At 45.1% G+C, this 24,613-nt stretch overlaps 1 long non-coding RNA gene across 1 annotated transcript; it reads left to right on the forward strand.

Moving 5' to 3' along the window:
* The first annotated feature begins 1,097 nt into the window (after positions 1-1,097).
* Positions 1,098-13,497, forward strand: LOC115342774. Its single transcript, XR_005933853.1, has 3 exons — positions 1,098-1,241; positions 4,746-4,864; positions 12,145-13,497. It is a non-coding gene; the product is annotated as an uncharacterized LOC115342774 (long non-coding RNA).
* The last annotated feature ends 11,116 nt before the right edge of the window (positions 13,498-24,613 follow it).

Consider the following 24,613-nt stretch of genomic DNA (forward strand, 5'->3'; position numbering starts at 1 on the left):
TAGCAGGTGTGACGTTGGGCTTATGTGCAATTGCTCCTGATTTGGGTCAGTGAGAATAGGAAGAAAAATAAGTCTGGCGTGTCTCAGCAGCACCTTGTTAAAAAGGTTAGTGAAGCTGATGAGCAGCATTTTCATCCCAAGGATGACCCATTTCTATGAACCAATCACAAAACCCTACCCTCAGCAAGTTCCCAGCAAGGACAGATTTTGGAAAGCTAAGGTTTTACTTGAGAGCTACTTGAGTGGGTTTTTTTCTTCTCTTTTTTGTGTGTCTTTCCTCTCCCTAGCTGGCTTCTTGCTGTAGTCTTGTCACCAACTACCAGAATCAAACATCGTCTCCCAGGGAAGAAAATGAAGCATCGACAATGGCAAAGACCTGCCTACTGCAGGATTGTTCCTAACAGCCTGTTCCTGACTGTTTTACTCAGCCTACTTCTAAATGATTCAGTGACAAAACGTCACCCTTTTCCATTCCAAGACAGCTCGTAAATGGGAAGGTTTTTGCTCATAACCTAAGCTCTAAGATACCGTCTCAGTATGTTGGTTTTGGTCCCTCCTTAACCACTGAGTAACCGGTTTTCTTCCTTGATGCATTAGAAAGATAAATGGGTTAAGCTAAAATTTACAGCATCTCTCTGGCTCCTCGCTCCCCACACCCACCCCTACCCCCCTGCTATTTGTTGTAGCGCATGAAGAGAAGAGAGCAAGCGTGTCTCTTGGGTTTGACGGCTCCCTTCTGCTTCTCTGTCTTCTGTGGCCGCTGCTTTGCCTGTTAGCTGAATGGCTGATTTCCTGGCACAGAGACAACGCAGGTCCCTTGGCGGGAAGCTGAGCACACGCAGTATTGCCAAGCAACACTTTCCCATGGATTGTGTGTGCCACAACTCTTGCTTGGTGTCATGTGCTGCAGTCTTCTGATTTTTCTTTCCATCCGGCGAAAATGCATACGCCTCGGGATGCGGGAGTGAGTGGGTAGGAATGGGATCTTAGCGGGCTGGGGGAAATACTAGGGTGGAGGGGCCAGGTTTCCGTACAGGCACAGATTTAGACAGAAGAGCGTGTGTATTTTGGTCTGTTTCAGAGCTTTGGGTGGAAGCTGGACCATGAAAGAATATTCCATGGCATAGCTGCACACATGCCTATATGCCTCTCTCGTGAGAGCGTCGATTGCTTCCCTGTCCACTGACGCGCAGGGCCGGCATCTGTCATTGCACTCTACAAACCTCGGCTAGACGCGGCAGGTATGGCCCCGGAGGCAGGCTAATCTGAGGTGAAAACAAAGTGCTTTGAGCAGGTCTTCCACACTACTGATCTAGGTTCTCGCTCTTTCTCCTTCGCTCTCTCAACAGCACTCTACCTTAAACGACTGGTGTTCCCTGTGTAACATCTTACTGGCTTCTTTGCTTTGAAAACACTAGTCTTGGTTTGAGGAGAAGCTCCTTGTATTTTTAGATTGCTCTTGAGACGTAGTGGTGGAGGGAAAAGGAGTTCGTTGGAACGTGGGGAAAATTGAGGCGGTCCTTGCGGGACTGCACAGCAAACAAGCTGCACAAGGAAAACCAGAAGATCCCCTTTGTTGAGTATTTACCAGTGGCCTATGCATTTGTTAATTGTTCTGTTCTCATATGGAAAATATGACCCATCCTGTAATAGCTTGTTTGGAGTTAGACCTTGCTCTCTACTTGGAATCCATTGCAGGTGTGCGTGCTGATATAACCAAGGACTTACTCTGCTGTGTAGGAATGAGTTTGGGTTCTGGACTTCTCTGGTCCGAAAGGGCTGAAAAGATGATTCCTTGTCCTGTCCTAAAGCTATTGAGACTTGGAACAAGGGGAGTGGATTTCACCCAGAAAGAACATGTTCTGGGATAGCTGAGCAGCAGTAATTTGGGGTCCGTTCCTGAAACCGTTCCCGAACTGGGAGAGAGAACTGAACGCAGCACTCAAAACATACACGCTTGTTTTATATGTCCTGTTGGGCGCTGAAGACACACTTAACGGCTTTTATTCCTCTTCAATTCCGGTAGCCTGAGTAGCGACACTGTTGTGCTGCTACGGGCGCAAGCCAAGCGGTCTCTGCTGTGGCTCCTTTTCTGTCCTGTAGTTCCCAGACCTTCACTGATGTTTAGTCTGAAAGAGGACTGGACAAGGGCTTTGGGATTTGGCTTCAGGAGAGATGATCCCTTAAATGTAAGGAAAATGGAAAGAATGAAACCATCTTTCCTTGAGGGCTCGCTCCCCACTGCCACCGCCGAGCCTGCCAACAGAGCCACATCCGTGGCTCTGAGCTGTCCACCCGGTCACTGGAACAGTGGGTACCAGGTACCAGCTCAAATACAGCTGGGAAGCAATAATGCTACTAATAACAGTGTTGTGAGTCAGAGAGGCAATGAAACTCTCAATCTGGATGTTGCAAACCTCATCCCGCCAATAGAGTGAGTGAATTTGCAGTATCACTGCACTTGCTGCAATGGCAGCTTGTCAGGCGGCTACTGGAGCAACGAGAAGCTCTCAAGCTGTGGTAAATACACTCTGCATCGCAATTATGTAACAGACCACGTCCTGTCCCGAGCTCGTTTGCTAAACAAAAAGGGCCAGCTCCTCCACTGGTGTAAATTGGGGTAGCACCGCTGACTTGGGTGGACGAGGGCTTCACCCTGGGATGATTCTCTGAAGTCTCGTTATCAATCTTTTCATCTAATCTCATGCCATTGAGAGAGGAACCTGTATTTTTACCTTCTGCTGCATGACTTAATTGATTTCTGTTTTTTTTTAAATACTATTTGTTAATTCACATTGTGTATTTGGGCGACCAATTATATGCATGGCCATATTGTGTGACTGCAGCAGTCTGGTGCAGTGCAAGGAATGCCACATCATGTGAGACGTTTCATCTCCATGAGTAACCTAGTCACTGTGGTAAATGAATACATGAATACAGTACATCCAGGAGAGATTAAACGTATTGACCGGTGCCTCTAGTCACCATACAAATGTCATTGTTTTTTAATTCCCCCCCCCTCCCTCCCCCCTCCTCTTCTTGTTTTCCCGACACATTTTGGTCCCCTTTTCGCTTCTCCCCTTTTCCCTTAAGTAGAGATGACACAGATCAATACCTTTGATGGAAAGTAATAATCAGGCCTATTAAGTGACAAAGGTTTACTCTGTAACAGCTGTGCTGGCGGGAGAGGAGAGCTTGTCTGACTAATGAATCATGAAACAATCAGGCAGTAGCCATTTGTGTTTAGATCTGTAAATATGGTGTGGTTCAAGTGCCAGACCATCTCCAGCACTCCAGCTGGGGGCACAGATGGTCCACATTCAGAACAGCACAAGTGTAAAGAAAAGCTTCCCCCCCCCCCTTCCCCGTCTCCCTCTCTGTCCCATACTGCCCCTCTCAAAGGAACAGATCAGCTAGCTTGAGGATAAACTTGTGTTGCGGGCAGGAGTCGTAACATTGGCCTTTCAGACTGAGCAACTTGCAGCAAAATGCGTGCTCCCTTGCTTGTCCAAGGGGGGGAAAAAGCCAGGAAAACCCTCCTGTCCTATATGCTGTGCAAGTCCTACATTTTGGACTAAAAATTGGGGTTTGTTCCTTGCTTTCTACCCCTTTGATTTCTTTTACTGACAGATTTCCTCCTGAAAGGCACGATGACGTCGACTTGTTAGCTCCTAAAGGGCAAGTGAGTGACACGTCAGGAATTCAAAGCTAATGCGCAGGAGCTCAGGCCCAGCGAGAGAGGGAGAGAAATAAAGTTGTCAGGGAGTTCAAGCTGTTTCCACTCTCCTGACTTCAGCTGAGAGTGCTGCCCCCAGTACTGGTGGCTGATGCAGCTTTTCCCTTTGCCTCCTATGGGAGGCCAGGATCCCACCTGACACTGAAGGTGCTTCTGATTCTTCCCCCCACCATCCCTGTGCCCCCTGCAAGAGCTGGTACCGTGATAATGAATACATGTTAAGCGCTTTCTCACCTGCAAGGAAAACAGCAAATCAAGTAGCCCTGTTTATGCAAAGTGTAAGGAAGTAAAATTTTGACAAGTTTCGCTGTTTTAAATACAGACTTCAGTGCAGTGAATTAGAGACCTGCTTTTTCTGCTTTTTTTTCCCACTGACGGAACTCCAGAGAATACACACAATGGGAGAAGGTATAATACAGAAATAATAACAATTTCAGGCCACGAAGATCTCCCTTTAATCGGTGTGTGCCGTTGGATGCTTAATTGCCCATTGCAAGTCAGCTTACTACTCTGGAACATTTATTTTCTTTCACAGCATGTATACATGTTTGTATGTATGTGTGTGCGTTTATAAATACATGCAATACATTTGCTTTCTGCAAGCTCCTTAATCCAAGCCTTTTGGAGCTGTACCTCAGTTTGGCTTAGGGAAAGAGGCTATTGCTGCAGTGGGGCAGTTGCTATCGCAAATATGTATTCTTTGGACATGGTTCGGATTTCTTTTGCTGCAAATGGGTAATTTAGCACAAGATGAAACAAAGGAATAGCTTTGTGTATGGCATACCAAAATTCACTTGCTGGCCGAAGCGTGGAAGTGACAAAGGCAGAAACAGGTGAGTTTGCAGCGCACCGATTGCCTGGGATTAGTGCTTTTTGGAGTAGTGAGGCTGTGTTGCTGAGATGATGTTTGCATAAATATATATGCCTGTCTCTACCCTGCTAGAATTATAGGGTGTATTTGAAAGCGTTTAAAAAATATTTTCATTGTCTTTTTGCTGTCTTCTAACAGGGGAGATGGTGGTGAGATACCATTGTCCGGATTGGTCAGTGGGAGGAAATGGTGAATTATTAGCACTGTGATCTGCTCTTCGAACCTCGCTCAAGAAGGTAGTACTGGCAGAAGTGAGGGTATGACTTGCCGTTCTTATTTTAGTATTTATTTATTTTAGGAGTATCAGGTTAGCTAACATCTCTGCTCATTGTTGTTGATTCCTTTTACAGACTGCCACTCCCTCAGCAGCTCCCTGGCAGCTGTGAGGAACTGTTACCTTTGAGGAAATGTCTTTCCAGCGGGTCTTGCCTGAGGCTCCAGCTCCGCCTAGGCAATCCTGTATGCTTTTGCTCTTGTTCTGTGCTGCATCTTCTGTGATGATTCCTGCTCAGACAGCAACACGCTGCAAACGTAAGTCAGTGAAGGCATTTCACCTGTTGGTAGTTTATGCTTATTTTACTCTTGCTGTATAAAAAACTGTACAGGGCACGAGGCAGTGAAAAGACGCATCCCCATTGTCATTCGAAAAACAGGTAGGTTTCTGTGCCTGCATTCTAGCTGCTCTGGCAGCCTACAAAGGCCAGAAACATGTAAAGCCGTGTGGTGTCCAAAACCTTCCGGGTAAGTCACCCCATCAGCTGCTTGAAGGTTGAAACATGTGCAAAGAATGGAGCAGACTGTGGACACTTATCCTGTAAAGTCTGCTTTCTGTTATACAGAAGAAAAAAATCGGAGGGGGCTCTGTGAACAGATCTCTGCTGGTAGGCCCAAGAGTTGAAGTTGGTCTTTTTCTCTTCCTTACAAAGGGTCAGAATACGGATCTCATCATGAGCACTCCCTGCTCAGTACAAATGACCTAAAATGTTGTGGGATTCAATCACCTGCTTTTCAGACTCTATGAAGTGCGCTCTGTGAGTTTAGTTATGCTAAAGAACTATACGGACCTGTTTGAATTGCAGAAATGGTGGCACTGTCAACAGGAGAGCGTGATGGTTAGCTTGACTCGAGATGTTTTTTCATTGCTCAGTGTCCTAGTGGAAGGCTGTTTTTGACTCTGATACTCACTCTCCCTCTGTTGGGTGAAAAGGGCTTCGGGGCTGAGGTTACTACAGACCGGCACATCTCGGTGCAATTCCTTCACAGAAAGAAAGTTCCTGAACCTGAAAGAAAGTATCTGATTTCTGTTTCTCAACTGAATTGGAGAGGAGTGTATGGCACTGGGAAAAATACTTTTTTTTCAGATGACTTGAAAAAAAGAAAGCTGTTTAAGGTGTAAAATGAAGCCAAGGTGAGCAAAAGCACTGAAGAGGCACATGAAGTCTGCCTAACGCCAGCCACAGCACAGTCCTTCAGCGGCCGTAGGTTGCTGGGTAGTCCTCCTGATGTACAGGAAAGAGGTTTGGCTTCTTGTCCGTCGAGGGCTCGGCCCACGATGTTTACCCTTGCAGAGCTTTTGCACGAGTGTTTCAAAGTCCGTCAGCCTTGATAACTCAGGATGACATAGTCTGAAATAGGGATAAAGGGCAAAAGGGAAGAGGGAGCGGACTTTTCTCTTTTTTCCTTTCTTTTTTTAAGCCATTATTTTGTGTGGACAAAGGAGCAAGTTTGCCAAAACCCTAAGAAATACAGATTTTGTGGACTTTGACAATAGTACCATTCTTTCCAAAAATCACATTATGTCCCACCTCATTTGAGCTGTTGAATGGTTATGTCATGCAAAAAGGTGGATGAGAGAGAAAAGCCCCCAAACTCTTTCAGCTAGATCAGTGCAATCCATAAAGCTCACAAAGGTAATTATTCTCTGATTTAAGACCTGCTCTTCTGTTTGCAGTATTATTTGCTTGCACTGACCAAAATGCTTTTGGGAACAAAAAGAAGTTTAAACTCATGTAAAAATAATTTCTCCAGGAAGTTGTTTTCATCCTTCTCTTGTCCAATAACCCTTCTTTCTTTTCTTCTTCTTCTTTTGGGGAGGGAAATAATTTCTTTTTTTCTCATGAGCAAGGCTTAATTTTGCTTTTTGAAGGCATCTTCTTAGAAAAAGCAACTGGGGCCGTGCACAGCTGGCTTTTGAAAATGAGTTTCTACTGAAACTTCCCTGCTATTATCTTGACAATCTTATTATTATCAAAGCCTGCAAATATTAGGTATGACAATGAATGCTCACGGCAGGGAGGAACATAGCTTGGCCATCAGACGAAGGGGGCCACTAACAATTGTGCCCCCTGTTGCAAAAGCCGTAATAATTTAATATTCTCATACTGGGAGTCTCCATTTTCTTTGGCGTGCATAGAGCCGCTGAGTGCGTTGTTTCCTTTTGGCCAAATCACAAGGGCCGTTCCTTGAACATTTTGCAAGACTTCAAATAGAGGATCATGCTGATAATGACTTCGGGGCAGGATTTTTTAAATTTTTTTTTTTTTTTTTTATCTTAGGAATAAATGATTTAACTATTAAACTGAGTCAGGCCTCTAGCTTTTGAATATAATTTATTTCAAGGTTGTGTTAAACTTGTTAGTAGATCAACCGTTTTTCTTCTTTTGCCAACCTGCTTAGCAAAAAATAGGGAAGACAAATCAGCTAAATGTCATCGCCTTGGTGTATTTGAAGTGTCACATATTGTAATCATTAACTACCAGCTGCATTATCTGGATATGGGTTTTATTTTTTAGGACTGTGTTTATTCTCCGCTACTAAAATTCATCAGCATATAGCAGGACATGTTAAATGTCTCATTTTAAAGACAAATAACTTGGCAAATTGGTCAATTAGGTGATTTTAATGGATGTTCTCGCTTCTTTGCACAAATCTGCTAGCTCGTATAGAAGTCAAACATCAGGACTTCCATCTTCCTGGAAGACTGGCCCTTCAAAACCAATTTGTTCCATATCCACTTTTAGTCCTGTTCTGATGCGTAGAGGAGGAACTGTACAGAGAGTGAGCTAAGCCTGGCAAAACTGGCTACTTAAGATGAATTCGCTGTAGCACGCGAATCAACAGTTCAGTCGCTTCCAGCCATCAGAAACCACTTTGCTGTTTTTAAGTGGAATACCTAGGAAACACAGCCCTGGGCCAGGACTGTTGTCCTCAACAGGGCATAGGTTTACCTGTTTATAGTATAAGAAGGCTCAGTAGTAAATTGTTATTTATCAACTGAACTAAAGGAGCAGGGGCGATATGTGAAAAATTGCAGGCAGTAACTGCCGCTAACTGGTCATTTAAAAGCTGTTACGAGGAGTTATCTCTTTCTCTTCCTCACCTTATGCTTGTGTGTGTGTCTGCGCGCATACAGAGCGCATAAAATTTTGCAAGTAGATACGCACCTGAAAAATGTTAAAGATAGCTTAGGCAAAGTTCACCAATAAATATAGTGTTACAGTTTTAAACACATGCTGGAGATTCCCATGACCACAGGGGTCCTGCCTCTTGTTTAACAGCCTGGTGGTCTGAAACATCAAGGTCAGAGTGCATCTATTGGTCTGTGTGTCTATTGTCTGCACTTCTAACTTAGGCTGGTGAAAAGGATAATCATGTCTGAGCCAACCTCCGCTTCCAAGCCTGCACCATTTGAAGCCTGTTCATGAATTATTATGGGGAGATACTTATGCTGGGTGGCCATTTAGAGACAAGGCAGAGAGGCCTCTTTCTCCAAATGTGGGTACCGGGAACAAGGTTTGGGTTAAGTCAGCTGGGGCATCGGGGTTAACACCCTTGATCTTCCTTTGTTGAAAGTTGTGGGATTTTTGGCACGCAGAAAGCCAGGGTAGGGAATTCCTGCATTTCCCTGGGGTTTACCAGTGTCCTGGCAGCAGAGACACAAGCCTGCATGCATACAAGGTTGCCATTCATTTTTATCGAGAAGGTAAGACCTCTTCTCCTGCAGCAGGTATGTATCACACATATATCACACATATAAGACCGTGGTGAACGCGGACTTGCAGGACGCAGGGAGATGGAGAGCATATGGAGAAGCCCTTGGAGAGATTTATCTTTTTGATATGCCTGTTGTCGTGGAGACTAGGAAAACATTTTGCTTGTTGTTCTTGTGAGTTGCTGCATTCATCCATCCCCATTTGCCTTTGGAAGTCAGTAAAGCTACAGCTAGGTACAACTGGAGAAAAGAAGAGAAGAGCATGGGTTGTTGCTGCCAAATAAGGGGACGCTTGAGGAAATTGAAAAGCAACATATGGCTTACAGGAAGAGATAGTATGCCCTTTTATACTGCTGACCTCAAGCCCCTTGTTACAGTCTGTAACTGAAAACAGGGCTTCAGGCAGCAAGTAGATTTTCAGCTATGGATATTTAACCTAGCTCCAGTGAAGTCACTGTGACTGTCTGCAGTATCCCCATATTGCCCAGTTCTGCAGGGGTTTTTTTTGTTTGTTTGTTTGGTTTTTTCCCCTGTAAGCTGTTCACCACTCAATGGGGATAAGGAGGGCGTTCCTTCTGGGGACAGGTTTCTCTTGCAAACCATCACAACGGATAACTGTACCTTCTGAACCTGTTGTTTCTGGCTCCCGTTGTTGGTGGGACAGCAGGCCGAAAGGACCTCTGCTCAGTGCCAGCTCGCCGATTCCCAAATCCCCACAGCGTGGAACAGCAGGTTAAACGTATGTTAAACTTCCCACGGAGGCTGTCAGAGTTGCATTCAAAATGAGACTTGCCCAGGTATGTTGGAGATTAGCTGCATTCCCATTACTGCCTTTGCAGATCGTAGCGCTGTGAAGGCTTAGCAGCTGTGAACAGGGCATACTCTTTGATATTCCCCGTGGCTTTACGCTCAGCCAGCGATTTCTCTGGGCCAGTGTTGGAAGTCACCCACGAGAACAGGAAGACCTCGCGTTAGTGAATACCCATTGCAAGAGACACCTAAATACGACTGGCAAAGTCCCTGTAAGAGGGTGTAGGTCCTTATAGGATCTCTTATTTGAATACTTACAGAGTTGCTAGTGTTTGTCTTCTTTTTAACCTTATGGATATAGGCGTCTCCAAGAGGACCAGTATCCTGGGATAACTTCAAGATGCCAACTTCTGCAAATGGCTGCCATGATGTCTTAGTTAAAACTGACATCGTACGTATGTTTATCCACTCCCAAGGGAGTTATACTGGCTCCTCACTCTGGTTTTGGCTCATTTTCATAACTTGTCTGAGGATCCATGGCCCAAGTTCTGTGGAGTGCTTGGAGGGGTAATGCCGGGCCCAGGCGCTGTCTTTAATTCAGTGTGTACTGGCATTGCCGGTAACAAAGTGGGCTAGGGAGAACCACAGAGCGAGGAAATACTACCTTCACCTTGAAAAGAGAAAGCGTTGAAAGAGGGCTATAGAGCTCCTGAGGAGCCCGGGGAGTCAGTGGGAGGCATTCACAGAGCAGCCTATCCGCAGGGACAGGAACGCGTTTTTGTTCGTTTGTTGCAGAAATGTTATTTCCCGACTTGGAATCAAAGCAGTCTCAGCAACGGAGACTGAGGGGATCGTTGTTGCTCTCTCCCCTGACAGCGACATGCCACCAGCCTCCCCTCAGCTAGAGGAAGTAGTTTAATTACTTGCCCTTTAGCACGTCCATGAGACCCACCGCAGGGAGCTGTTTTGCTGCTGAAGGGACATTGTCTCTGCTCGCTCCCTGCAGCTCGCTGAGAATGGTTTGGGGAAAGTGCTCTTGCATTTGCTAGGTGAGCAGCCTTTCCTGACTTCCAAGAGGAAGACTTGCCGGATAGACAAAGGTTGGATTTGGTCCGTGGGTTGGATTTGCCCCGTGGTTGGCCTGTGGGGTGAGGGGCCTCTGGTTCAAGGCTCAGGAGAGATCTCTGTGTATTGCTCCACAGGAAGGAGAACGTGGGTCCACTTCAAATGAGCAGCACAGTGTCACGGCACGACGGTACGTTACCGACTGGACCTCCGAGCTGCAATGACTCTATACTGTTAAAGGGCACAAGACCATGTTAAATGTAGTACTTTGTACCGATCGCAGTATGCACGTCGGGGAGCGGTGTGGTCTGTTGGGTCAGGGGACCAACGAGTTAATCCCGTAGCGGTGAAAATTATGATGGTCAATCTCACTTTTGAGTAGTGGCCTTATGGTGCATGGCAAGAGGAGCCCAAGAAGGCTTACTAAGGGCTTTCTGTTTGATTTATGCCCCGCCCCCCCCCCCCCCCCCCAAAGTAATGCTGGACAACAGCTAGTTTGAAAAGTATTTCATGCACTTAGACACTATAGTGATGAATTTGGTATAAGCATCAGTGGAGAACAATGGGCAGAGGGTGGAGAAAGGCACCCTGGGCTTTAGATGCAGCTGACTCACATTAAGCTGAAAGAAAGTCTGTCCTAGTGGTTGAAACGTAGACCTAGGTGGAGGGAGACGAGAACTGCAGCAAGTCTGACAGAGGTGCCTAACTTTGCGAATATCTTCCAGTGCTTTGCTGAGTATTGCTGGGGTTTGGAATACGTGCCGCTCTGCCACGAGCATGTGAGAGTGAATGAAAATGCTTTAAACGCTTCTCAATCTGCAGATGGAGTCTGCTTCGTAAATCATGGGAATTGTTTAAAAATCCTGAGCAGATGCCTAATGCGCTGCTGGCATGGTAGGGGTTAACTGGGACATCACCTCCTGGTCCTGCTAATTGGGCTCATTTGCCATGGTGTGGCTTCCAACACCATTTCAGAAACTCAAGGATGTGAAAAAGATGGAGCGAAACCAATGCAAAGTGGGCTTAAAGTGACTGCTCTACTAAATGTCAACTGCACAACTAAATATAACCCCGAAAGTAGAATTTATGCTTTGCACTCCTTCGCTTTTTTATTGTGGTGAGAAAAAAGCCAGGAACTCAACGGGCTGTAACTTTAATAGGTCATTCCAGCCAGTGCTTACCTTTACAAAATCCTGATAATACTGAGAAGACAATACAGTGATCAAAAGCAGTGATGAGATTTTTTAGCAGCATTAACCGTCATGACCTAGCAAAATGAAAGAAAATGGTTTAACGGAACTGTCAGATCCAATATAGCTAATAAAGGCATGGATAAATGTTTATTACATACCGGAGACAGATCATTTCTGTACAGAAATTGAGGATGACCTTTACTGATAACTCTTATCTGCCTGATATCCTGAATAAGAAAAAGAGAGGGGGAGAGAGGGCTGCACTATTGCTGATATTTATGAAAGGTGGAGAAAAATTACAATTTGCAGATGATTGTTTTTAGACAAGGGCTCTCAGGAAAATAAAGATATTGAACTGTTCATTCTGCGCAAGAGATTCCAGGCTCTGACTTGGCTGCGTCAAATGTAGCGAGCGTGTCCAACCAGGGGACTTTTTGGGAGACTTGATTTTCATACATTTTACCTATATTTGTTTGTGTATATGTCTGTGTTCAGCGGAGTACCAGTTGAGTTCACACTGATTTTTCTCTCTGTTTAGGAAGTTCCAAAGTTACTCGAGTAATGCTGCTGTGAGCCATTTTCCAGCCAGCCAGGTTTCTAAGCTGAGCACCCATAGTTGAAAGCAGACTTCCAAGAGAAGCCAGCTCCCAAAAGTTCCTGCCAAGACTCAATGGTCAGACCTACGGAAGAAAATTGGGAATTCAAGCTATTTATTTTGGACTGTAAATGCGATGTAAGCTTTTTGAGGAAATCTGTCTGCTCTGTTCCAGTTCTGTACAAAGCAGGACATGAGCATTTGAAACAAAGGTAATGCCGGTGCTGAACCCGTCAAATGAGGCCGCAGCAGTCCTGCCGTACCTGACAGCCACGTACATATGGGAGTCAAGAGAGAGACAAGCCACCAGGCTGCCTGAAGCACCAGGGGCGGGCAGTGACCTGCCAGGTGGGCTAGTAGAGTTCTGCCGACAGGGAAATCAAAGAACAAGTTAAACGCAGACTTTTTTCCGCTCGGTCTGGAGTGCAAGCACCGCAGACCTTACTTGCCTGATGTTCTCAGCATGATGTAGATCTTCATACGTTGAAAACACAGCTGTAGCCCTGAGGGCTGGCCTCTTCCAGAAGCTGGGCACACAGGAAACGTCACCAGCTACCTGTCAAAAAACTGACTGGAATGAGATGCGAGTGAAATCAGAATCAGGCCTACTACATGCAGTTAATCATAAATAAGGCTGTCTCGGTAATGGTTGCAATTAGTTATGAACTTCAATCATTTCTAACGTTTCCATGTTGGCCAATTATGCTGCAGAAATTATCAAGTAACCCATAGCACATTAGCTTTCTGTAATGCCATTGTTTGGACGTGCTCAGGTCACCAGATCCTCGCCAGGATGGATTAGCACAGCTCTCCGAAGTACAATGGTGCTGGGCTGATTTACATTGGCTGAAAAGCTGTCCCTTTGTCTGCTGGAGTTGTAGCAGGAGCAAGTTTAAATCACAGCTTTGCATTAGAGACTCTTAGGACCCCGCCTTATAGAAACAATGGTAGGTGTGTTTTCTCTCTCGGCTGTGCAGATGACTTATTAGATGCCAACAGTAATTCTTAGGTCTGGTGGTAGTTGAACAATAAGCTGAAATCGTACTTTAATGGTGCAATTTGAAGCTGGGAAAAGGAACACATAATTAATGGGCTCGTCTGACTTCTTAGAAGAGAAGCCTATCAGATAAGATGTCTTGAACTGATGAAGTGGTTGTGCTGACCAGCGGCTTAGAACTTCCTTATGCACTTGCCCAACAGCTTATTAAAATGACTTTTGTTTTGATTTTACAGGACTGCGGAGGTGTGTTAGGACTGCTGTTTTCTGATGGCAGGTACGATTATTTTACTATGGAAGAGTCACTTTGTTGTAAGCTTCCGCAAAACAAAGCGGTACAATTTGTTACGGTCCCAGCCTTGAATGCTCTGTGTCTGTTGCTTCGTTTCCTCAGAGAACAACTGACTTTTCTGTTTATGTGAACTTTTGTTTGTCAAGTTATATGGGAAATGATATCCTTGAATGCTAAAAGGCATTTCTGTGTTGGTTACCTTAAAATCCACGGTAGCTGAAGCGCTTGAATACTTTGAAGCTTCCCGACCAGGTCCACAGACACACCGCATAATTTTGAGTGAGAACAGCGCTCTCTACACTCTCTTTGATGAGATCTCAGGCTCTGTATTTGCTAATTGTCGTAAGGCAGTCTGACTTCCTATTTCCCTGACAATAAAATGAGTCGGCAGTCTCGGTGCTTTTGCCTTGCGCATGGATCCCGAGCCTGTAGTTTGAAGATCTCGTAGCTGCTTCTGGGCTGTGTGGTTTCAGAGAGAATTATTTTAAAGCAAAAAAATCTTGGGGAAATTAGTTGCAGTTTTAAAACAGAATATTTTGTCAAAATCAAATTTATTTCAATGAGGAACAATCACTCTAATGGCTGAGAAGAATGCAAAGATTAAATGAGGTATGAATAGCTGTAAGATGGTACAATTACCACCTCAGAAACAATATATTTGTAAAGTTAATTCCTCTTGAACATGAACAATCTCCTTACACTTGACCCCTCTCTATTGCCTCTTCCATGCTTGAACTCTCCTTGAACTTTGAAGATCCATCTTGAGAGTATGATATGGCCATCTCTTTTGCATCTGGTTATTTTAGCTCCAATTTGCAGCCCTAAAATGGCAATTATGGTGATATATTGCTCAAGTCACCCGACATGGATTAGTATCGGGATCAGCGCGTTTATGCACAGGAGTAGTGAATGGAGACTACAGCTATGATTTTAAATGACTTGATTAATTCTGAAACAACACTTCAGAGTCCATTACATCCAGCAGGTGTTGGGGTTCAGGCTGCACTTCCGTTGCATATTCAGGCTGCCTTCCCTTAAACAGCACAAGCATGTCATATTTATTGCCCTTGTGTGTGTGTGTGTGTGTGTGTGTCCAGCATTCCTTTCCTCCCCCTCACCCCTCCTTTCTGTAGAAGTTCAGTGGCCTTTGGGGGCAACCTGGACAACACTCCCTTTTCATAAATCACATGGTGGGATTCAGATTGCCAGACTGTAATATGTGCCTGTATAAACTCTGGGGACGTAGCCTGACTGGTATCGGAGCGAAGACTGTGACTTGTTGGACAGCAGGGCTGGTTTTTGGCTCGCGGTCAGTTAAATAATGCCAAGCCTGCATAAAATATCTGACCACGTTAGTATAAATATCGCTGTCCTCTCAGAACTAACCTTGTTGGCTGGATATGGATTTCTTCTCTCTTAATTCAGTGGTACAGATGCTGGAACCCCTCTCTCACCTTTCCTCTCTGTGTCACCTGCCGTTGCTCCTTTGGGGGCAGCCCAATTGCTCTTATGAAGTTGGGAACTCGTCTGGGATACGGTTACATGCCGGGGGTTAGGTTTTCAGCTGCGGTGCAGTGCTGTGGTTCCCACCTGACACTGGGGTTGTCCTTAAAAGAAAGAGAATAAAATGACTGGCCTAATCAAGGGGTTTAATGTGCTTTTGATCTTTGAGCTGTTACCACACTGTCTGATACTGCGAATGTTGGTGTCTACCTGTGATCTTCACTGACTTTAAAGTGGGACGAGGAGACGCAGGTTTAGTATAGAAGTGTTCCTGCTGAGCCTGCTGGGCGCCACGACTGGACTCTTTATCAGTCTGCTCCTTGTCCTGTGGTCGATACTGCAGGGAGGGAGAAAACGACAGCAAACCACAGAAATTGTCTGAACCTGAGGGATGACTGGATTTGGATAAAGCAGGGAGAACCGTGACGAAAACTCTTGCAATACATCACTCTGGTTGTAGGGACAGCCTTTTGTTATGATCAGTTGTCATGTGGCTTTATTATGTGCTTGTTGCCTTTATTTAAGCCTTTGTGGCCTGATCCTGACGCTCTCTGGGTCTTGTTGCAGCTAGAATAATTCTTTCAGTTTGCCAGAGTTCAGCCGAACAGAGCCACAGGCCAGGCAGGCACCGCACATATAAATAAAGCGCTATTCAGTGAGGCGCCACTGAAATGACTGCTTGATGGCCAAGGTACTCCTTCCCATGAATAAGGGGACAAAAGTTTGGGGCTAATGAGAAGCACAGCATTTGAGTGTTTGTTTTAAAGACAGTGGCTCATTCTGCAGGCTGTGGTACGGAGGCGAGGGAAATTCTGTCTGGGGTCAAGAGTCTCCCAAAGGAAGGGGCTTCTGTTTGCACTGAATACGTAACTCCTCGTAGCAGAGGTGACACTACGTGAGCCTGTTCCGCAGTCCATTGAAATTAGTGCGAGACTGTCTATGTACATGGAGTATGCCTTAATAGGACAAGCACAACACTTGGCTGAAGTACCTAGATGGATCTACTCGGAGGAATTTACAGGGAAGGAAAACGATGCGGAACTTGTCCTAAGGCTCTGCTGGAAAGCGCTGCCCAGCTTAGACCTGCTGAGTGAGCGGAGGGATGATTTGTACAGTGCTCTGTAGGGAGTGTGCTTCTTGGGGATCAGATAGGAAGTAGTCATATAGAGTTACGAGGGTTCAAAGCTCTGTGAAAAAGTTGTCAGGGAAATATCTGGCATGGCTTGGAAATGCAAAGGATTGCTTTTGGGTTGTGGGTTTGGGGTTTCATGCCTATGGGAAAATATCTAGTGAAAGGTTTGTTTTTTCCTTCAATGCTTCATCAGACTTCTATTTCGTTTTTAGGGTAGATGGGAAATAGCATAGGCTGTTCATCTGTGAAAACAGTGCATTTCCTATGGGAAGTTTAACTGCAGTGAGAAAGAAAACAGCTTTAAAAAAATGTGGCACCCTAAATCTTTGCAAGTGTTTGAACCTTTTCTCTGGGTGAAGGCAATGGTCTTTTTTCCTAGGGCAATGGTGGTATTTCTTTTAAGCTGAAGATAGAGTTTGATTGAAAACTGAAATCCAAATGTGCCTAAACGTTTGGATTGCTTGAAATCTAACCCTAGAAAGCTGTGAAGAGCTAGGAGCAAACCTGGGCTGGATCTCAGGAGCACAGAGCTCAAGTCTTGTCCAGTCTCACATACCTCTGTTACTATCAACTCCTTTCTGTAATAACTTTACTTTGCTTAAGTGTTAGGTCAGACACCGAGTTCCCCGAACAGCTGCCTGGGGTTGTGTGTACTGTAATGACACAGGTCCTTATCTTAGCAGATCTTTCTGTTTCCAGCAAGTGTTTATGTAACGTGTTCTCTGACCAAGAACCCGTTGGACAGCAGTGGATCAGTGCAAGACAATCTTTTACCTCAGGGCTTCGTGGTAAATGTCCTGGTGCTTCTTGGGCTCACAGTCTGGGAGTTTGCCTATGTTTTAAAAAGGGACCTTAAGGTCCACCTTCTTCCGATCGAGGGAAAAATCTTGCAGACTGGGGACTTATTCCCTTATTTACCTCCATCTGAAATGGAAGAGGGAGAAACTTCTGTTCTTTATTATACATGGCACAGGTGGGTCTAGCGGGAGGCCACGACAGGCTCGGATGACCCTTTAGCTATGCAATATTCTATTCACGCATTTTCAGACTACTCGCTGTCTTCAGTCGTTCCTCTTCCTGGTGGGGTCAACGCCCTACAGGCACTTTTAGTCTGTTAAAATACTCTCCTTCATCCATGGGCTAGCAGCACCGTAACTGTGGGGAAAGCCTTGGGCTGAAATCCAGGAGGCTCGAGTTGAATTTTTTCCCTGCAGTTTCCACTGGTTCATTTAACCTCTCTTTGATTGCATCTTCTGACTTGAGACATTAGAATGGGGAGAGAAGATAAACAGGTTTTGTCCTGTAGCCAGTACTGCGGTACTGCCTACCTGTCCAGATTTCTTTTTCCCTCTTTCAAGTAACATTTTCCTGCGTATGTATGTGTGTGTGTGTGTTCCCTTCCTGCTTTAAAACACACTGACTCAAAACCTCCAGCTGCTTCAGCATCTTTCTGATTCTTCTCAGAGCTCACACTGATGTTTTCTGGTGACAAGGGGCCCAGAGCTCAATCCTGATCGAGAGCTTTTCCTGCGGGGGCCCTTGACAGCCCACAGCAGAACCTCAGCAAACCAGGACGTTGGTGTTTCTTACCTGTGGCACCAGGGAGATGGCTGGAGGGCTTGAAGACACGTCACGTGGGCGATACGTGCAGATGGAGGGCAGGGAATGGCCTGCAGGATAAATGTCTACAATGAGAACAGAGTCCTAACCACGTGGCTGCTCTCAGCAGTAGCCAGCTGGGGTGCAGGGCTCGACTGCCCTGGGAGCTTCTGTTCAGCCACCGCCTGGATCACCTGTTTTAGCAAGTAACAATTTCTGCCTGTAAAGCAGTAAAGTCCCTCAGAAGACCCACATCCTTCACAGCAGGGATTTTTTCTGAGCAAAGATGACTGCGCTGTGTAACGCGCGGCATGGCTTGCAAGCAGACACGACAGCGTACCCAGAAAACAAACCTTTGGTACAGAAGCGTGACAGCCAGCAGCAGAGGCGGTGATTGACAGGGTCTTCTGTCTAACGCCTGCTCCATTTGGGGGAAACCATTGCTTTTGAAGCTGCTCCTGACCTCAGGCGTGTTTCTGTGCAAAATCCCCGTCAGGCGACGCTTGGCCCAGCCTGCCTCTTCTCCCACCCTCGCTGAATGAGGAGATTTCTGCACGCAGGCACAGGCCAACTGCAGGCATTCAGTGCAATACCCAAATCAGGATTTTATTTATATCCCAAATCCCATTTCTCAGCACTGTCAATTTTTTCCCTTGCGGAGAAGCGAAAAGACAGTTAAAGGGACTTTCGGTGACATCCCCCCTGTTTAATGAAGCTTGGAGTTATGGGCAAGTGACTCGAACTGCCGTTATTATCTGCATGAGTGACTGAAGGCCGAGGGTCTAGCAGTGTGCAAAGAGCTCCACTGCAAATGTGCACATTGATCATTCCTAATCAGACCAACCAGGTCAGGGGTGCTGGAGAGATGGAGAGCGCTGAAAAAGCTGACAAATGAAGCAGCGGAGCTTGGGGGTTAATGTAATATTCAAACAGAATGAGATATTCATTTTCTTATAAGCTTGTCACTTTTCCCTTCCTCTGACATTTTGCCAGAGACTACAATGAGGAGGCAGAGAGAGTGTGAGAGCATATGAGGGAGAAATGTCCTAACCAAGGCGGGGGGGGGGCCAGAAAAATCCAACAAGTGTATCTAAAGAGCACAAGGGAAAAAGGCGTGGGGAAGCGCAATTCTTTTGCGTCCTTCTCGTTTTTCCGTGCTTTGCACTCTTTTGTAGTAGAATGCTTTTTTTGTTCTTTTAAAAGGTGATGCTGCTTTGGGACCTTTTAAGTTGCTGCAGCCAACACTGTTCTGTTACTCTGCAAAAAAACTGCACAGGCTGGATTGTCTCTAAAATAGATAGGTTTGGGGTGCTTCTCCGGCCACAACTCTATTCCTCTCAAGTAAAACGGACTATGTGTAGCATTGTCAGAGGTGAGGAGCTGTGCGGCGTGCTGGTATAGTTGTTGGGTTTTTTTCAGAACCACTGTATTGAAGGCTGTGGGCAAAACATACGGTGCATGTCAGAAGCATCATTACTGCCTTACTTGGGCTTCTCGTGACTTTTTGGCTTCCTAACAGTAAATGCCTCACCTGAGGAATTTTTAGTATCTGCTAAAAATTCACTCTACTTCCCAGTGCTTCGCATGCTGGAAGCCAGGCCAGAGTAATGACAATTGTAATTAAAGTGGCATAAATTGTATCTACCCAGCTCCTGTTGTATAACGGGGCAAACTAGAGCACAAAAGGTTTGGTGGTTGATTCCAGTCATCCGTGCAGGGCGGGAGAAGGACTTGAGAAGTCGCTCTCATCCGTCTGGGCTCTCACCAGATGAGTGGTTGGGTTATGGCACAGTTGAGGCTTTTGTACTATCTGAGGAAGGTAGGCACCTTATGCTTCAGGGAACTCTTAGGAAAAGCCTGCCTGGAATTAACGATTTGAGAGATTTATTTGGCACTCCATAGGTTAGAGGGACTTAATGCTCTAAAGAATGAGAGAGGCTTGACAAATTAAGGGTCAGAGCTCCTGTAAGATCTTTGCCGATTCAGTAATTATCCCGCGTTGCAACGTCGTCTACAGTGCTGAGGTCAGCTGTTGCCAAGGGAGGACTTCACGAGGAGACCCAGAATGCTCGAGAGCTGGAGATCTTGTGCAGTGCAGCAGAACCCCAGGGTTTGAGATGTAGCAAGGACCAAGCGCTTGCCCTTGGTATCCTTGTCTATGCAGCTGTTGAGCAGGAAATCATTCTTGAAAAATCAATCCCATTTTCTTTTTTTTAGCGGAGTTTCCTGCCCATCAGAGAACTTTCAGTTCTCACATTTTATTTTATCTCTCCCCACTCTGTTTCCTAAGCATTTTCTTACTCATGTAAAATCTGCAAGTTATTTTTTTTCCCAACTAGCAGTTACTTCAGAGTTTACAAGGAGGCTGTGAATTGATTTTGGTTGTTTCATCCCAGATGCAAATAACTCTCTGAGTCCGCCTAGCGAGACGCTACAGGTCTGGACCAGGAGACTACATGGGGGTGGCAAGAGGAAAGCTGCGTTACATTGGCACTACAGGAATCAGGAAATTTCTCGTTTTCAGGCTGCTCTCTGTAATAGTTCCATGATGAAGTTGGAGGAGGAAGTGGAAGGTGAGAGGAGGAGGAAAGTAAGCGTGTTGCCGTTTGTCTTGGACCTTTGGAGTGCATTACACCTCCAGTTCAACAATAATGAAATCACCCTATTAACTGTAGCAGACTTCAGACTGCAGCCTCCAAAGTTTTGGAAAGCATAGCTCAAATTATCACGTCAGAGCTGACAGGAATGTGTAATAGCAACAGCAACAACATAAAACATAGCAAAACCCCTGAATTTCTTTCCCCCCCCCCCCCCCCCCCATACTGCGAAAAGCACAAAAGACGGAAGGAAGGCCTTTGGGGGAGCGGTCACTGGGCTGGGTCTTGGGAGACGTGAATTCAGCTCTCTTCTTTCCCACTGGGGTGGTACAACACCCGGGATAAGCAGCTGATTTGTTGGTTGGGTTTTTTTGGTTGTTTTGGTTTTTTTTTAACTTCTCCTTTGTTCTGCAGATCATTTCAAGATGTTCTTTTTTTTCCCGTCTGTTTTGACTATCAGTTCTTCAAGGCTGGCATGATTTCTTATTATGTTCCTTTTACAGAGGGGCTTTCTTCCAGCAAGAGCCTGTCCTGAAGTACAGAAGAATAATACTGAATATTTGTTAATGCCGACAAGCAGAATTATTTAATCTTCCTGCTCCTTTAACCAGTACTGCAGTCTGCTGGCTGCCTGCGATGTTAGGTAGTTGGCAACATTTTTCTAAGACAAGCTCTCTCTCTCTCCTCATCAAGCTTCTGTCTCAGAGATTCATGTGAAGCATTTCAGTTTATTCAACCTTTAATCAGATGCCTGACCTATTCTGAACAGTGCTCAGCTTATGACCTCTTCCCAATAAACAAGTTTTAAACAAGCTGCCACATCAGATTTTTTGCAGAAAATGAACGTGAGACAGCAAGGAGAGCTAATCATGCCAAATATCGCTCTCTTTGCCAGGCCACTTTCTCTTCTTCCCTGCAAGAATTAATTTACATTTTTGGAAAAGCATGAACGTCTCTCTGAAAAGAAATGATACAATTTCTCTAGCGTCGAGAGTTCTGCTGTTCTATGGGGAATTAAGTGTATTTAATTAGGCAAAATGCTCTTAGTGAGTTGTCCTGAAATAAACACAGTCCAGGGTACTTTCTCCTGCTCGAGTTACACGTGATTTAAAAGGTGAAGGCAAACACCATAGTTGTCTGGACCACTGATCCTTTGGACATCGAGTACTTAAGAACTCAGCAGTTACCGTGAGAGACAAGGAGGGTGTTTAGAGAACCCCCTGCCACACTGCTAGGGCTGTAGGCGCTGATTCTCAAAATAGCATAGTATGCAAGTTGTTTTGGGGATCTCAGTAGCTTAGAGCTGGGTCTTGATGTTGAAATTATTCTGGTTTGGGTTTTTTTTTTCTTCTATCTTTCTTTCTTTCTTTCTTTCTTTCTTTCTTTCATCTTAATAAGCAGTGGAACCGGAAAGGAAAAGTGGAAGAAAATGGTGGTTTTTCAGTGACTGCAGTCATCTTGACCAAAACTACTACTATCTTTGGAACACTTACTGGCAGCTTCAACAACAGATGATAAAGCTTAGATGGGTAAATGACTGGATTCCACTCGTCGTGAAGGCGATTGCTGCAACGGCAGGTAGCACAGACAGGATGCTGTGCCTAATGTCCCCTTTTCAGGCTACGGTCTTCGTTTCCAACTAATAACTCCTTTTACTGCTTCTAAATTCATGTCGCCTCATTTTCCCTGTCAAACAAGGGGGAAGGCATCTTGAGGCTTTGCAATGCCATTCTCTGCAACCGGTGGCGTGCTAGAAGAGGGCACCTGGGTGCCAGCTTGGGGCAAAGCGTTATAAATATTGGCAATGAGGACACCAGTTCACAGGTGTTAGAACACAGGCACTTGCGTGGAATATTCTCTGCTGCGTAAGTCGACCACCTACTTAGTACCTGCGTCACCTTGGCCTGCTAAGAGCAGAAACTGGAAACGAGCAGAGGTGAGTATTGCAAATTCTGTTATAGCTGGTTGTTGGCATCGCTGTGCAGTTAAGCACAGCAGTTACTGCAGGGGAAACATTAACAAATATTGACAAGACTTTGTCTCTGTACTAAACAGTACAATCTCCAGGACACCATTGTTTGCTGATAATGTTGATTTTTCAAACATAGTTTCTTACGGCTCTGTTCCCTAACATTTCTGTGAGAGATGTTTAAATTAGCTTAGATTGGAGGTGCCATCACAAATGTTGTCAAGCAAGTAATGTAATTTTTCTCGTTTAGGCCTGGCCTTGATGACACATGGACCTTGTCCATTGGTGAGGCTTAGTGCCAATAAACATGACTGGCAATAACAGTGCCCGTTTGCTTTCCTTTCTAGTCCCTTTGGGTTGTAAAATGTTGCGAGATGATTTGGTAATAGCTGAACTTGGCCCTTTCCTCTGGCTCCTTCTGTGATGTTGAAGTCCCAACAGTGGAAAATTGATTTTTGATTAGTACGTTTGTGTTCTGTAACATTTCGAGGACGCTATTGAAGTTGGAGTGCGTCCTCTAACTTCTGGTCAGTAGCTTGTAGGACAGGCTGAAAACGTGCAAAGGGAAGGTCGGAGCTGTGTATTTTTCTCTTGCAAAAGGCAATTGGTGAGGGGACTGACCTTGGGCAAATTACCCCTGCTCCAACATTACTTGCCATCTCTATTTTGGCAATTCTCTGTAGAGGAAGGTGTGTACAGTGTTCCCATAGCGCTTAGCACACTCGAGCCTCCCCAGACACTCCAGAGTCACAATAAAATTTTAAACACAACTTTATTTTTATAAATTAATTATGATTGATGTGTGGTTTCTGGTGTATCTTGAACACCTTAGACTGTGTTTGGCTCTTGGTCAGATTAGAAAAGGATAAAACGATTTTGTCAGACTTCATAGGGTTTAAGAAAACTTTGTCTGTGGTTTCCCTTAACTGGACTTTGGTCGAGAGTTTAAAAGGGGGAAAATGCCTTGAACCACCTAGTAGTTTTCCCTCTTTCCCACTAGATGGCCGATTGTGTTAAGGCCAAGAACCATTTTCTGTCTTGACATCTGGGAGGCCCTTAGTGAGAAGCATATGCCTCTATCTGCCAAAGCCCGGATGCAAAACCTAGACACAAAATGTGCCCTTTAGGCAGGACGCTTTCAGGCAATACCCTGCTGGGTCATAAATAATTTTTTCCATCACTTAGGAGTTTCATAATCTCTCATTCCCAATAGAAATAATACTCAACAGTAAAAGCAAGGGACAACACATCTGTTAGGAGGTCAGGAACTATAATGAGCAGCGTCCCTTGAAACTGTATTTGAGACAGGAGAGCAGTATATAGCAATGTTTTCTTGTTTGCTCAGTTTCTGTTTTTTTTTTTTTCCCCCTTAAAATGGCTTGGCACCGGTTTATGCTTCATATGAAATATTTATTATTGTCTTATTTACATTAATTTTGAATGCTTGATCAGAAATCTGATCTCTCTCTAGTTTATATGGTCACTTCCCAATAAACCAATTAAAACCCAGCTGCTATGCAGGAGAGAGCGAGTATGAGTCAGATCCTCTTTCCAAGGATTGTTCTTTTATAGATTGCTCTTGTGTCCTATTTGCCTGCCAGGAATTTAATTCTACTGAAGGAAAAGACAAATATCTAATATTTCACTGGGGGATGGAAAAATCTAAGAATCCTTACGGTTTCCCAGAAACAGTTCTGGTAAATGCTTTTAGGGAAAGCAATAGCTGCGCTTGTTATCCACCTGCTCTTGTCAGTATGTACAGAACCAGATACTTGGTTATCTTGTATTACCTGATCCCTCTCACGGATTTGACTTCACAACAGGTGCTGTTTGTGTATTCACAGAGGTTCAATTAAGTTGGCTGTCCAAGCTCATCCTGGAGGCCTGTGTTTGTGCAGAGAGATTAGGTTTGAGCTGAGGACTCCCTTTCTGTTCATGGCCAGATGGTAACAAATTTCAGTGCCTCAAGATGCATCTTGGACACTTGTGGCATTGCCAGAAGTAATGAGGGCGCCGATTCCCACAACTTAGGTTTTTTGCTCTAGAACTGCATTTTCATAGTTTTTAGTCTAGGAAGATCGCAGTTTGGGCAAAAGCGATGGTTTCTGTTGTCCTCCTCCGGAGCTTTGCAGTCCTTTGTACCCGCTAGCGATCTCATTCCCTTCCTTTCAGTGGACTGTCTTCTCCGCAAACTCCAGCCAGCTTGGTTGTCTCAGAGAACGTATTTTGTCTACGTTTCCCCTTACTTGCCCTTACCCTTGACAGCAAAGTGCAAACACACTCTCCATGGGAGATGCACATAAATGAGGGTTCCCTGTACAGT

Source organism: Aquila chrysaetos, chromosome 1 (genome assembly GCF_900496995.4).
Source record: "Aquila chrysaetos chrysaetos chromosome 1, bAquChr1.4, whole genome shotgun sequence".
Classification (NCBI taxonomy): domain Eukaryota; kingdom Metazoa; phylum Chordata; class Aves; order Accipitriformes; family Accipitridae; genus Aquila; species Aquila chrysaetos.